This window comes from Mastacembelus armatus, chromosome 17 (assembly GCF_900324485.2).
Source record: "Mastacembelus armatus chromosome 17, fMasArm1.2, whole genome shotgun sequence".
NCBI lineage: Eukaryota > Metazoa > Chordata > Actinopteri > Synbranchiformes > Mastacembelidae > Mastacembelus > Mastacembelus armatus.
In genome coordinates, this window is record NC_046649.1 from 1,232,793 (window position 1) to 1,245,929 (window position 13,137).

Genomic DNA, 13,137 nt, shown 5'->3' on the forward strand with positions numbered 1-13,137 from the left:
TTGTTTGGTTCTGGTTCTGGGAACACACAGTAGACCTGTCCCAGATGACCTGAGGGGTCTGGAAACTTCATAGGGAACCAATATATCTTCGATATATTTTGGTCCACAACCATTTAGTGCTTTATAAACTAGCAATAAGATTTTAAAATCTATCCTTTGACTAACGGGAAGCCAGTGTAGTGATCTAAGAACTGGTGTGATATGGTCCAGTTTCTTGGTGTTTGTAAGGACTCTGGCAGAAGCATTCTGGATTAGCTGCAGCTGCCTGATTGACTTTTTGCTAAGACCTGTGAACAAGCCATTACAATAATCTAACCTACTGAAAATAAATGCGTGAACAAGTTTTTCTGCATCTTGTTTAGACAGAAAACCTTTTATTCTAGCAATGTTTTTCAGGTGGTAATAGGAAGATTTAGTGATGGATTTTATGTGGTTGTTAAAATTCAGGTCTGAGTCAATAATTACACCAAGGTTTCTGCCTTGATTTGTAGCTTTCAATGACATGGAGTCAAATTGAGCAATGACCTTTGACCTTTCATTTTTGGGGCCAAAAACAATCACTTCTGTCTTGTCTGTATTGAGCTGGAGAAAATTCTGGCGCATCCATTCTTTGACTTGATTAATACACTCACATAATGAAATTAGAGGACTATAATCATGAGATGATATTGATATATAAAGTTGGGTGTCATCTGCATAGGTATGGTAGTCAATGTTGTAGTATTCCATAATCTGAGCAAGGGGCAGCATGTAGATATTGAATAAGAGAGGACCAAGAATAGACCCCTGAGGAACCCCACATTTCATTTTTGTTCGCTCAGACTCATAGTTACCAAGTGAGACAAAATAGTCTCTATCTTGTAAGTAAGATTTTAACCAATTTAACACTGAGCCAGTAACTCCCACCCACATTTCTAGTCTATCAAGCAGCACATCATGATCAACTGTGTCAAATGCAGCACTGAGATCCAGTAGTACTAAAACAGAGGTTTTGGATTCATCATTATTTAAATGTAAATCATTTAAAATTTTAATAAGTGCAGTCTCGGTGCTGTGGTGTGCGCGAAATCCAGACTGAAGTGCATTAAAAAGATTGTTTTGCACCATAAATCTGTGAATTTGTTGAGAAACTACTTTTTCAATTATTTTTCCCAGAAATGGAAGATTTGATATTGGCCTGTAGTTACTTACTGCTGAAGTATCTAGATTAGGCTTTTTAAGAAGAGGTTTTATAACAGCAGTTTTTAAGGCCTGGGGAAACTGCCCTGACTGAAGAGAACTATTGACAATCTGCAATACATCTGGAGCTAAGCTGTTAAAAACATTTTTAAAAAAATTTGTTGGTAAAATATCAAGGCAGCATGATGTTGATTTTAATTGTAGAAGCGTTTCTGCCAGAGCTCTGTGATCAAGGAGATCAAAATGTTCTAGATTCACTGGAGAACAAGGAGGCACAGGTGATATTGTCATGTTCCTAGGACTGCAGCTAGAGATAGTTTGTCTTATCTTTGATATTTTGTCTGTGAAAAAGGCTGCAAAATCATTGCATGACTTTTTGGACAGCAGTTCAGAAGGAAGAGAGGGTGCTGGGTTTGTGAGTTTGTCTACAACAGAAAACAATGTGCGGGCATTACTGCTGTTTCTATTGATAACCTCTGGAAAAAAATGATTGCCTTGCATTTTTTAGTTTTTGGTTATAGTTGTGAAGACTCTCTTTGTACAAGTCGAAATGTACCTGGAGTTTGGTTTTTCGCCACTTGCGTTCTGCTTGTCTGCATATTCTTTTCTGAAGTTTAACCTCTGTGGCTTTTCTCCAAGGTGACTTTGACTTTTTTCTTGCTGACAATACCTTGGTCCTAATTGGGGCAATGGAATCAATAACAGTCATAACTTTGGAACTGAAACTTCTTACAAGATCATCAACAGGGGCTGATGGCATGGTTGGTGATGGTGCAAAAACCTGAATAATTAATGCACAGCTCTTCTCATTAATATTCCGCTTTTTGACTACCTCTGTTTCACCTATGTTCAAAACAGCAGGGGTGGTTGTTTTAAAAAAAAAAACACAGTAATGGTCAGAAAGAGCAACATTGGTCACCACCACCTCAGAAATATTAAGACCTTTAGAAATTATTAGATCCAATGTGTAGCATTCCCAGCTGAACCAATGCACTTTACTCTCTGATAACTGATGTTTACAAAAGCTTTTATTCCAGGACACCATCGAAATCCACTTTGATTGTAAAACACCGTAAGAGCTGATTGAAAACAGAACGAAACATACACTAATTAGACATTTGCCAACTAAAAATACAAAACATGCATAAATCTTATCTATAATATGTATGCATATGTAATTCAATTATGCTAACAGCCGACTGTTAACTACCTGCTTAGCGTTAGCCCATAACTTCAATTAACCATAAACGTAAATTGTTTATAAGTCACTAAATAAGAATGTGAAAACGATACCTTGTGCGCTTTATCAGACAGGTGCTAGAGAAACCTTTCTAACTTAAGTTATCCAAAATTGAAACTTCATATATTCAGTGTAGCGTACTTCTAATTTCGGCGCGACCGTGTTCACCTTCACCGGAATCGCCGTTTTACTCCCTGTATCCTGGATTTCAAAATAAAGGCATGTGTGATCTAAAACGTACCCAAAAACCAACAAAAATTAAAGTCCACTTTAAATTTGTCCCACATTGAGTCCCTATCATGCCAACATATTTCAATAAAGTGTTCTTCAGTAATATTTGGCTCCATTTAATAATAAAGTCCTTTCTTGAGAAATCTTTCGTGGAGTAGTCTTTGAAGCTACACCGCCCTCTACTGGAGGATGCCAAGATGCCAAGCCAATTCAATGAATGGGGGATTTAATGGTCATTTACAAAGTGTGTGTCCCTTGATGTGTGTTGGATATGTTACATGCTGAGAAAGCCCAAAGTTGTCCAGGATGTTCAACAGTTCATTTGCACTTGCATCATTGAGATTATCAACATGAATGTTAAAGTCACCCACTAAAACAATACAATCAAAATCAATGCATACAATTGATAGTAATTTAGCAAACTGGTCAAAAAAATGTGCATTGTACTTTGGGGGTCTATAAATAGTTACAAATATTGCTCGACAGGAGGATTTGGTATGAAGAGCAACATATTCAAAGGAGTCAAACTTTCCATATGATATGTTTTTGCATTTGAGGCTATCAATAAATAAAATAGCAACTCCACCTCCTTTCTTGTGTATTCTTGTTTCACTCATGAAACTGAAATTTGGAGGGGTTGATTCAATAAGAACTGCAGCATTATTATCTTGTCCTAACCATGTTTCGGTTAAAAACATAAAATCAAGCTTATGCTTAATAATAAAATCATTGATTAAAAATGATTTGCCTACCAAAGACCTGACATTTAAAAGAGCTAAATTTAGTGCCTTAAAAACATTGTTTTCCCCATAAATTTGCAGAATGCGTTGGGTAAGTCTTATTTCTCTGTAGATTTACCAAACTTTTTCTGTTACCTATCAAAACTGGGATTGAAACAGCTATTTGCATATTGGGCCCCGTCTTTTCCTGGAGAGAGCCATGACTAACAGTATTGCAGCCTGGACCCAGTACATATCAGTTAGAGCTTACTGTGCTGTTATCAGGCTGTGGAGACAAAGAATGATTTTGGTGACGGCGTGGAGGAGGGGGTGGTGGATGCTGCAATTGTGATGATTGCAGCAGAGCTTGCTGAGGAATTGGTGGGGCATGCCACTTTGAGGGGCTTCTGGGGGTGAAAATTACACTGGGGGAGGAGGTCAGTTTGGGCCCAGTAGTGATGTGCTTCATCAGGTTGGCAAGGTTCTTGGTGATGGGGAATGGGATGCCCCGGGAAGATGGTGAACTAGGTAGGGTTTGTGGGGTTGTGGGAAGTGAATCCTCACAGGCAGTGTCTGCTAGTGGAGTGGGTGTGGCCTCCTCATCTTTGCTCTGACTTCTCTCCATGTTAGAGCATTCGGGGGGAAGTGTTGGCTTTAGATGTTTTGATGTTTCTTTATTTTTTTTTGGATTCCCATATCTTGTCCTTGGCAAGATATGGGTCACTTGGCAAGAACAAGATACTGTGATATTTCAGTTTTTCTTTTTAATAAATTTGCAAAGATTTCTACATTTCTGTTTTTTTTCTGTCAAGATTGGGTGCTGAGTGTACATTAATGAGAAATAAAATGAACTTTTTTGATTTTGGCAAATGGCTGCAATGACACAAAGAGTGAAAAATTTAAAGGGGTCTGAATACTTTCCGTACCCACTGTATTATCGTAGCCCAGTTTGTGCTGATTACAGTGTTATCAGACTTTAGCCATTAATATGTTTAAAAGCAACTGAAAAAAGCACAAATGTCAGGGCATGTCAAAACTTGTCCAGGGTCCCAAAACCCCCTCAGACCCCAGAGGGTTAAAAATTGCACAGTAGTAATTTCAGCATTATAATATTAAATCATCATCATCAGAGCAACATACTGGGGGAGGAAACTGTCTCTGTGCCAGGTGGTTTTGGTGTACAGTGCTCTGTACCGCATACCGAGGGGAGGAGTCGGAAAAGTTTGTGTCCAGGATGTGAGGGGTCTGCAGAGATGCTCCTTACCTCTTTCCTGACCATGTACTGGTACCAGTCTTGGATGGAGGGAAGATCAGCTTCGATGATCCTCTCTTCAGACCAGTTTGTCCATTATAGTCTGTTACTGTCTAGTACAGTTACAGTGATAGAAGTGCAGAGGACAGACTGTATGATGGCGGTGTATAAGGTGACCAGCAGGTCCTATGGTAGGTTAAATTTCCTGAGCTTCCACAGGAAATACAGACTCTGCTGGGCCTTACAGATGTGGTATATGTGGGTGGTCCATCTCAGATCCGTGGTGCTGAGGATGGTGCGATGGGAGGGATGATGGCATTGAATGCCGAGCTGAAGTCCACAAACAGGATCCTTGCATATCTCCCTGGTGGTCTGTGTGGCCCTCCAAGGATATGTCTCCCCAGACCATCACTGACCCAGCACCAAACAGGTCATGCCCAGTGATGTTACAGACAGCATAATGTTCACCACCGCTTCTCAACACTCATTCACACCTGTCACATGTGTTCAGTGTCAACCTCTGAAGAAAATGGAGAGGCAGTGGTGTACATGCCAATTCTGGTGTTCTTTGGTGAACACCAATCAAGCGGCACAGTGCTTCTGCACCAGATAAACCATTGTTGCAAATGGCAGATTCTGTGGTTGTGATGTAGTCCACAGGTCATATCAGGGAACCTCAATCTTTTTTGCCACCCTTATAGAGGGACTAAACTGTCAGAAACATGAATATGAATAACCTGCTGGAGGATATCCTCTAGGCTCTTGCAGTGCTTTTGTTCTTCTTTGCAAAAAGGAGCAGATACCGGTCCTGATTCTGAGCTGTTGCCCTTTTTAGTCCCCATCTAGCTGTCCTAGTTTAACATCCAGTTTCTTAAGACTGTACTGGGTGGCAGAGCAAACCTTCTTGCTACTGCTTTTGCCTCTCCATTGCACTTGTTGTCACTTTCATTTGCACCAAAGCAGAAGAAATTGATTAAAATTCACTTTTGCTCCCTAAATAGACAGATTGATATGCCTGTAGTTTGACTGACTTGGCGTTTTACTGTGATGATTAAGTGTTAATTTTTAGTTCTTTTGAGCAGTTTAGAGTTGTAGGCACACCATGTAGTGTCTCTCCTTGATTGGCCTGACTGGATAGCTCTGTCAGTCACACTGGTGGAGAGGAAGTTGTACCAGTGTCTCATTCAAACAGAGTTTGGTTCTTTTCACTGCATTCAAAACCAGAGCTGAGACAACAGAATACAACTGCTCTGCATCATGCTGTCCTGAAATTTTGTTTTCTTGCTGTGCCATGGGACAGTGCCATGGGTTGCAGAACCATGCTGTGACCTTCTGTTTGTATATAACACAGCTTAAAAAATACAAAAATTTGACTGATAAATAAGCATCAACTTTAGGGTGTCTTGACTATGATTTGAATCATCCACATTAAGCAGACAGCACTTTTGTGTGTGTTTAGTAGACTGCAAAATAATTAAGGTTTCAGCTGTACTTATTTTCACAAAGACACAAAATGAAAATGTGTCATTTCCTGTAAGGCCAGGGCTTCTTTGCCACAATTTAAGACAGTAACACAAACATCTTCAAAGCTTGTTATTACATTGTACTTTTTTGAGATATTGAGAAATATGTGTGTGTGTGTGTGTGTGTGTGTGTGTGTGTGTGTGTGTGTGTGTTGTGGTTTCATTTTGGAATGTTAACTAGATTCTAGACTTGTTTCACCTTTAAGGACACTCCTATGCAGCAGCTATGCTATTACAATTGATACTAAATGTTAAATATTATTGATTTGACCAATCATTATACTGTGATTCTAAAAACTGCTATTGGATGACTACTCCATAATGTTTTGTCATTTGTGCATCTCTACAGCTGTAACACCCACTGAGAACCTGCAGCACCTAGAAGAGAGGGGGGACAGTTCAATTTCCAACAGCCAGTAGAAAGAGCTTGGAGCATAGAAGGAGTCACTGAATCACAACTGTTGTGCTAACCTGTAGGACATCCGGTAAAATCTTTTTTTAAGTGACAAAAGCATAAATGCTCTTCTTGTCTCTGTTTAGCAACTGATAGTCATTAAAGTATGGGAATTTTCTGTATTTATGGTTGTTAACACAATCAGATAATTATCTCAAAAGAAATGTTTTCATTTGAAATGTTTTTTTTTTTGCAGAGACAGAGTCCTCGGCTTGTTCCTTGTAGTGACTATGATGTTTGAATGAGTTGAATTTTGTAGCTGTAGAAATGGAAACAGAGCAGGCTGATGCTTCTCCAACCGTCTTCCTTAATCCTGTTTATATTTTACAGATTTTTCTCTTTGAATCAAGGTAGCCAATGGTATAAGCACCATATGTGTGAAGGTGTTGAACAAATAAAATGTTAGAGCTCTCTGGTAGACAAACAGTGCCATGGAGACAGTTTTTTGTGACCTCAAATATATCTGTGGCAGGTCTGATATTTCTTGTTACTTATCGGCTGCCATCCCTGATGCTATTTTATTAACTGTGATTTCTACTCTGAAAGTGAGCCTTTTTCACAGCATACATTGTGGCTTGTCCAAGCAGAAAAACAGGTGCAACCCCAAAGCAATCTCATTAGATAGATAGATAGATAGACAGATAGATACTTTATTCATCCCCCATGGGGGAAATTCAGATTGTCCTGCAGCTCTTAACTTCAACATAGATATTTCACGAAAAAATATAAAATTTTAAATATAATTAACAGATAAAGGCACTCAGTTAATAACATAAATAGCATAACTAACATATCAACAATTACTATTAAACAGTCTACTGGCTGTGGGGACATCAACCTTTCAGTTCTGCAGCGCAGTGAGATGGGCCTCCCACTGCAGCTGCTACTCTTTAGTCAGTATATCGTAGAGGGGGTGTTTATTATTGTTCAATATAGAAAGCAGCTTCCTCCACATCTGCTGCTCCACAACAGTTCTTGAAGGGTCCAGGCCGCTGCCTAGCACAGAACTGGCCTTTTTCACCAATTTGTCCAGGCGCCTACAGTCTCTGTCTATTATGCCACTCCCCCAACAGACAGCAGCATAGAACAGTGCACTTGCCATGACAGTGTGCTAGAACATGCACAGCATGTCAATGCAGACACTGTACGAACCGAGTCGTCGCAAGAAGAAGGCCCCTTTCTGCCCTTTTCTGTACACTGCATCCGCATTGGCAGACCACTCCATTTTTTTGTCCAGCACCACCCCCAGGTACTTGAAGGTCTGTACAGTCTCTATCACCTTTCCATCAATGCAGACTGACTGGTGTGGTGCTTTCGATCTCCTAAAATCCTCCACCAGCTCCTTAGTCTTGGTGATGTTCAGGAGAAGATGGTTCTTTTTGCTCCAGTCAGTGAAGGCTTCCACTAGGTCCCTGTACTCCCCCTCCCATCCACCACGCACACATTCCACAACAGCCGTATCATCAGAATACTTCTGAAGGTGGCAAGACTCTGAGTCATACCTAAAGTCCGATGTGTAGACCGTGAACAGAAAAGGAGCAAGAACAGTCCCCTGTGGAGCCCCGGTGCTGCATTCCAGTGTCGCAGAAACACATCTCTCCAGCCTGATATACTGCGGCCTGGATCTCAAATAGTCCATAATACATAACGTCAGGGCCACCCCCATACATAGAAGCTTGTCTCCCAGTATGGGAGGCCGGATAGTATTGAAAGCACTGGAGAAGTCAAAGAACATAATCCTCACATATGAACCAGGCACATCCAGATAGGCATATGCCTGGTGCAGCATGTAAAGCACCGCATCTTCCACTCTCATGTGTTTCTGATAGGCAAACTGAAGGGGATCAAGATCCTCCTCAACCTGCAGCCTCATGCGACAGACAAGAAGCCGCTCCAAGGTCTTCATGATATGGGTCTGTATCCTAGCAATGGCATCATGTATGATGTTGCACGCTGTTGCAGGTGCCGCCTTCGGTGCAATGTAAACAACAATGGCGACTATGTATGTAAACTCCCTTGGCAGATGGTGGAAACCAACTGAGACCAGTTCAATGTCCGGACAGCAGACCCTCTCTTTCACAGTCACGTTTCGGGGGTTAACCCATTTCTGATTGAAAAGTAGGATAACTCCCCCAACTTTCGTCCATCAGCTCGTCCTTGGGTCTCTGTCCGCTCGTACAGCTTAGGTAGGTAGACTAGGTATATCCACACGAGTCTGGTATGTTGTCGTTCAGCCAGGACTCAGAAAGACATATCAAACTGCACCCCCTGTACAGCCTCTGGCTCCTCACAAGCACCTCCAGTTTGCCACACTTGTTATGTAGTGAGTCAACATTCCCCATGAGCACAGAGGGCAGAAAAGGCTTGTATCTCCACCTTGGCAGGTTTTCCTCTTAGCCTTTAGCTTAGCCCCGGCTCTACATCCACAAAACTGTCTCCTCAGCATAGTTAGGATTGGGTGAGTTGCTCTGTGTCCAATCTTCGACAGGGCCAATAATTCCCCTCTAGTGTACACTACTCTACTTGAGCCAGTACACATCGTAAGAAAAAAAAAACATTAGTTGTTCTTGTTGCAGTGAGTGGTTATTCTGTAAGCTGACTCGCTGGAATCTCTCACTAGCACATTGCAATGGAATATAAAGGGCTTCATTATTGGTATTAGTAACATTGACGTCTTACCTGCTTTAACATGTCAGAATGTGTGTTTTGAAGAAGAAAGAATGAAGTTCATCAGTTATTCCTTAGTACCTGTCTTTTGGCAATAATAGACTAACACTGAAATACAAATATTCAATTCAATTCAAAAACTAAAACAAAACCCAACAAATCCCTTATCAGCAAGCACTTGGTGACAGTGGAGAGGAAAAACTCACTGTACAGGTTGATGGGGCCAGTAACTGCACATCAACATTATACAACTGCTTTGGGAGAGGGAAAGCAGTCTCTCAATGAATCCCTTGCCTCTAGTAACCATTTCCTGAAAGACCTGGTGGTAACAGGAAGCTTCTGCACACAAGGTCTATATGTGGGCTGAAGATAGAGTGGATAGAGCCAATACCTTCACTAGAGCCGGGGCAAAGCACATTCAATGGTGGCATATACATGGGGGGTGGGGGGAGGGGATAAGAGGAGAGGAGAGAAGGATAGGAAGAGGAGCAGAGAGGGAGAGAGAGAAGAGGAGAGGGGAGCTCAGTGCACCGATGGAAAGTCCTTGGGCAGTCTAGGCCTATAGCAGCATAACTAACCATAAGCTTTGTCAAAAGGAAGGTTTTAAGTCTAGCCTTAAAAGTACAGAGAGTGTCTGCCTCCTGAACCCAGACTTGGAGCTGGTCAATCTGCCAGCAGTACTTTGCTTCTTCTGCTTAGAATGCTAATACAGGAAATAGAAAGGGCTAGATGGTCTGTGTGTGTGTTTTCTATTGTTTCTTGGCTATATGACTTGAGATGAGACATCTCTGACAGAGATGAGTTACAGCTTAGAAATGCAAACCATACTTGCTTTACAGAAATAAAAGGCAAGTTATAGTCTTACATAGGCAAGAATTAAAATAAAATATAGGCACTACCTGATCATGCCGTATATAGAGATGTTGCACACGCTTTAGATGGTCAGGTCACCATCTGTATTATCTGTATTATTTCTATTGAATATTCAGTGTTAATTTGATTATATGAACGGCTTTATTTAGAAAATGTGGGAAAATGGTGTCTTCCATTAAGTACGGTATGCCCAGGAGAGAGGCTAAAAGGTTTTAAGGAGCCGACTTTGCTCAAGTTGGCAGTCTTTTCCTTAGCTGGTTACATGGCAGGTAACATTTTTATTATACACTCATAACACTCGCTGTTGGAGTACTTCCTTGAGAGTTTTGTGTTTCTTCCTTTGAGAGTTTTGGAGTTTTTTTGCACTCATAAGTTGATGGATTCATAGCTTGTAAATTTTGCTAATTTTTTTATTATTATTTTTTCATATATATTTTGTGACATTGTACATAAATTTCCAATACAATAAATTACACTGTTTATTTGGAGAAAGTAATTTTGCACAGTTCAATGAAGTGACACAGTGAATCAACTGGTCCATATTCACCTGCTGTGAGTGATATGTAAATCTGAGTGTCATCTGCATAGTTATGGTAGGACACATTGTTGCTGCGTGTTAACTGGCCTAATGGAAACATCTGCAGATTGAACAAAAGGGTTCCCAAGATGGACCCGTGGGGAACCCCACATGTCAGGGCCATGTGGTTTGAGACATATTTACCAATTTCAACAAAGTACTTCCTGTCTTCATGATAGGACTTAAACCATTTAACCCTCTGGGGTCGACACACGCGCCGGCGCGTTTTGACGCATCTTTTTTGATAAGGCCGAAGCAAACTTAAATTACTCCGTCAATTCTGATCGTACAGATAAAAGAACTATATCATTCAAATCTGTAAAGGGTCTAGTTTTAGTGGTATACCATCATAATAACAACAAAACGTTGTGCTTTTTTTAAATAAAGAAAGCCGACAGGGTGCGCTCTCGGCCTTTTCTGTCTCTGCCATTTCTCTTCACAAATGCGTAAATAAAACAACCAGAATCTCAGCGAATACTTGGCTCATAAAAACATGAATTATATGGCTAGAAAGCTTGAAATGTTTTCTTTTGAGTGAAACAATTCAAGTCGAAAACAAATTATCACTTTTTATTTCATCCGTATGAACGTAAGGAGAAGTCCGTTTTTTCCTGTCTCACCTCATTACAGGTAATGCGGTCCCGCCTTGTACACTGTTCACTGTTCACATGTAAATAATCTCAGGTGAACCAGGTAAATATGTGCACACCCCCGAGAAATGACATAAAACGTCCAACTTCATCATGGAATTTACTCACTTTTTCTGCGCGTTTGGATGATGGCGCGTCACGGGCGTGAAAAAGCGCTTCTTGTAGAGAACAGAGACAAATAGTTTAGCTTGTCCTCAGAGTAAAAACACTGATTTTTAACTCAAATGAGGATCGTTTGGCTCCTCATTGTTTTGTATTGTGCTGCACTAATCCGTCCCATCTACATTGACTGAAATGCTCATTATGCGCGTCTTTGTCTGGTCGTTCAGTGCGTCTTTTGTGTTCTCAGGTAAATCACATGACTATTCATCCTCAGACACACCCTCTTGCATATGGCCTTTCTGGACAAAAAGTGTCTTAGAAAATTTAAATCAGTGTATTGTTTACTGTGAATGTGTGAACAAGATGACATTCACAGCACTCTGAAGTAAACACTTTATCCTACAACATGCAGGTCTCCAAAGTCTTGTGAACCAATGTTCTGTTTGTGTTTTATGGTCTTATTTCAGTGAGTAGAAATTGGTTTTTCACTAACCATGCATAAACACTTTTTTCTCAAAAACACAATAATGTATAAACTTGCTGCTCACATGTTATTGTAGCCAATTTTGTGCTGATTACAGTGTTATCAGACTTTAGACATTAATATGTTTAAAAGACACTGAAAAAAGCACAAATGTCAGGGCATGTCAAAACTTGTCCAGGGCCCCAAAAGCCCCTTAGACCCCAGAGGGTTAAATGCAGAGCACAGATTCCAAGTATGTGTCACCATCCTTGGCCACAAATCACTTCAAAGTGCTTTACAGAAATAAAAGACAAGTTAAAAATACATAGGCAAGAGTTAAAATAAAATATATGCTGGCATAATAAGCTGCCCAAAAGAGGAGACAGAAGCCACTGGTTCTTTTCTCACAATGCATGGAGGGTTTCACCCCAAATCCAGCATCCTGAGACTGTACATTAAGAGGAAGGAGGCCGAGGACTGTTGAGCGTCAGAGCGTCACCATCCGAGATGAAACAGCAAAGATCCATGAGTACATCAGGAAGATGGGGCCGAGCGATGAAATAGTGAATATCTCAAGCAACAGAAACCCGAAGAGGAGCAAGAATCATCATGGCAGGACAAACCCCTGCACAGTATGTACCACTGACAGATAGATGAAGTGGCTGATATCGAAAAGTCCTACCAGTGGCCGGAAAAGGTTGGACTGAAAGACAGCACAGAGGCACTAATCATAGCAGCACAAGAACAGGCCCTGAGCACAAGATCAATAGAGGCTGGGGTCTACCACACCAGGCAGGACCCCAGGTGCAGGCTGTGCAAAGATGCCCCTGATACAATCCAGCACATAACAGCAGGTTGTAAGATGCCAGCAGGCAGGGCATACATGGAACGCCATAACCAAGTAGCTGGCATAATGTACAGGAACATCTGTGCCGAGTATGGGCTGGTGGTCAAAATGGGATACACGTCCAAAGGTGGTGGAGAATGACCAAGCTAAGATCCTGTGGGACTTCCAGATACAGACTGACAAACAGGTGATGGCTAACCAACCAGACATAGTAGTGATGGACAAACAGGAGAAGAAGGTCGTAGTGGTAGATGTAGCAATCCCAAGTGATAGCAACATCAGAAAGAAGGAACATGAGAAGCTTGAGAAATACCAAGGGCTGAAAGAAGAGCTAGAAAAGATGTGGAAGGTGAAGGCAAC

The 13,137-nt window shown here is 41.1% G+C and overlaps 1 protein-coding gene across 3 annotated transcripts in view; it reads left to right on the forward strand.

The window, feature by feature from the left end:
* Positions 1-13,137, forward strand: part of fam110b (family with sequence similarity 110 member B) — a 48,990-nt gene that overhangs the window by 17,896 nt on the left and 17,957 nt on the right. Inside the window, exon 2 of one of the 3 annotated variants that reach the window (XM_026312698.1) lies at positions 6,494-6,629. The exons of 1 other annotated variant lie outside the window; for it this stretch is intronic. The gene's annotated coding sequence lies outside the window, so the exon portion shown is untranslated. Of the gene's footprint in view, positions 1-6,493; positions 6,630-8,475; positions 8,512-13,137 lie in introns of those variants that run through there. One more of the 3 variants, XM_026312700.1, reaches the window with a different exon arrangement.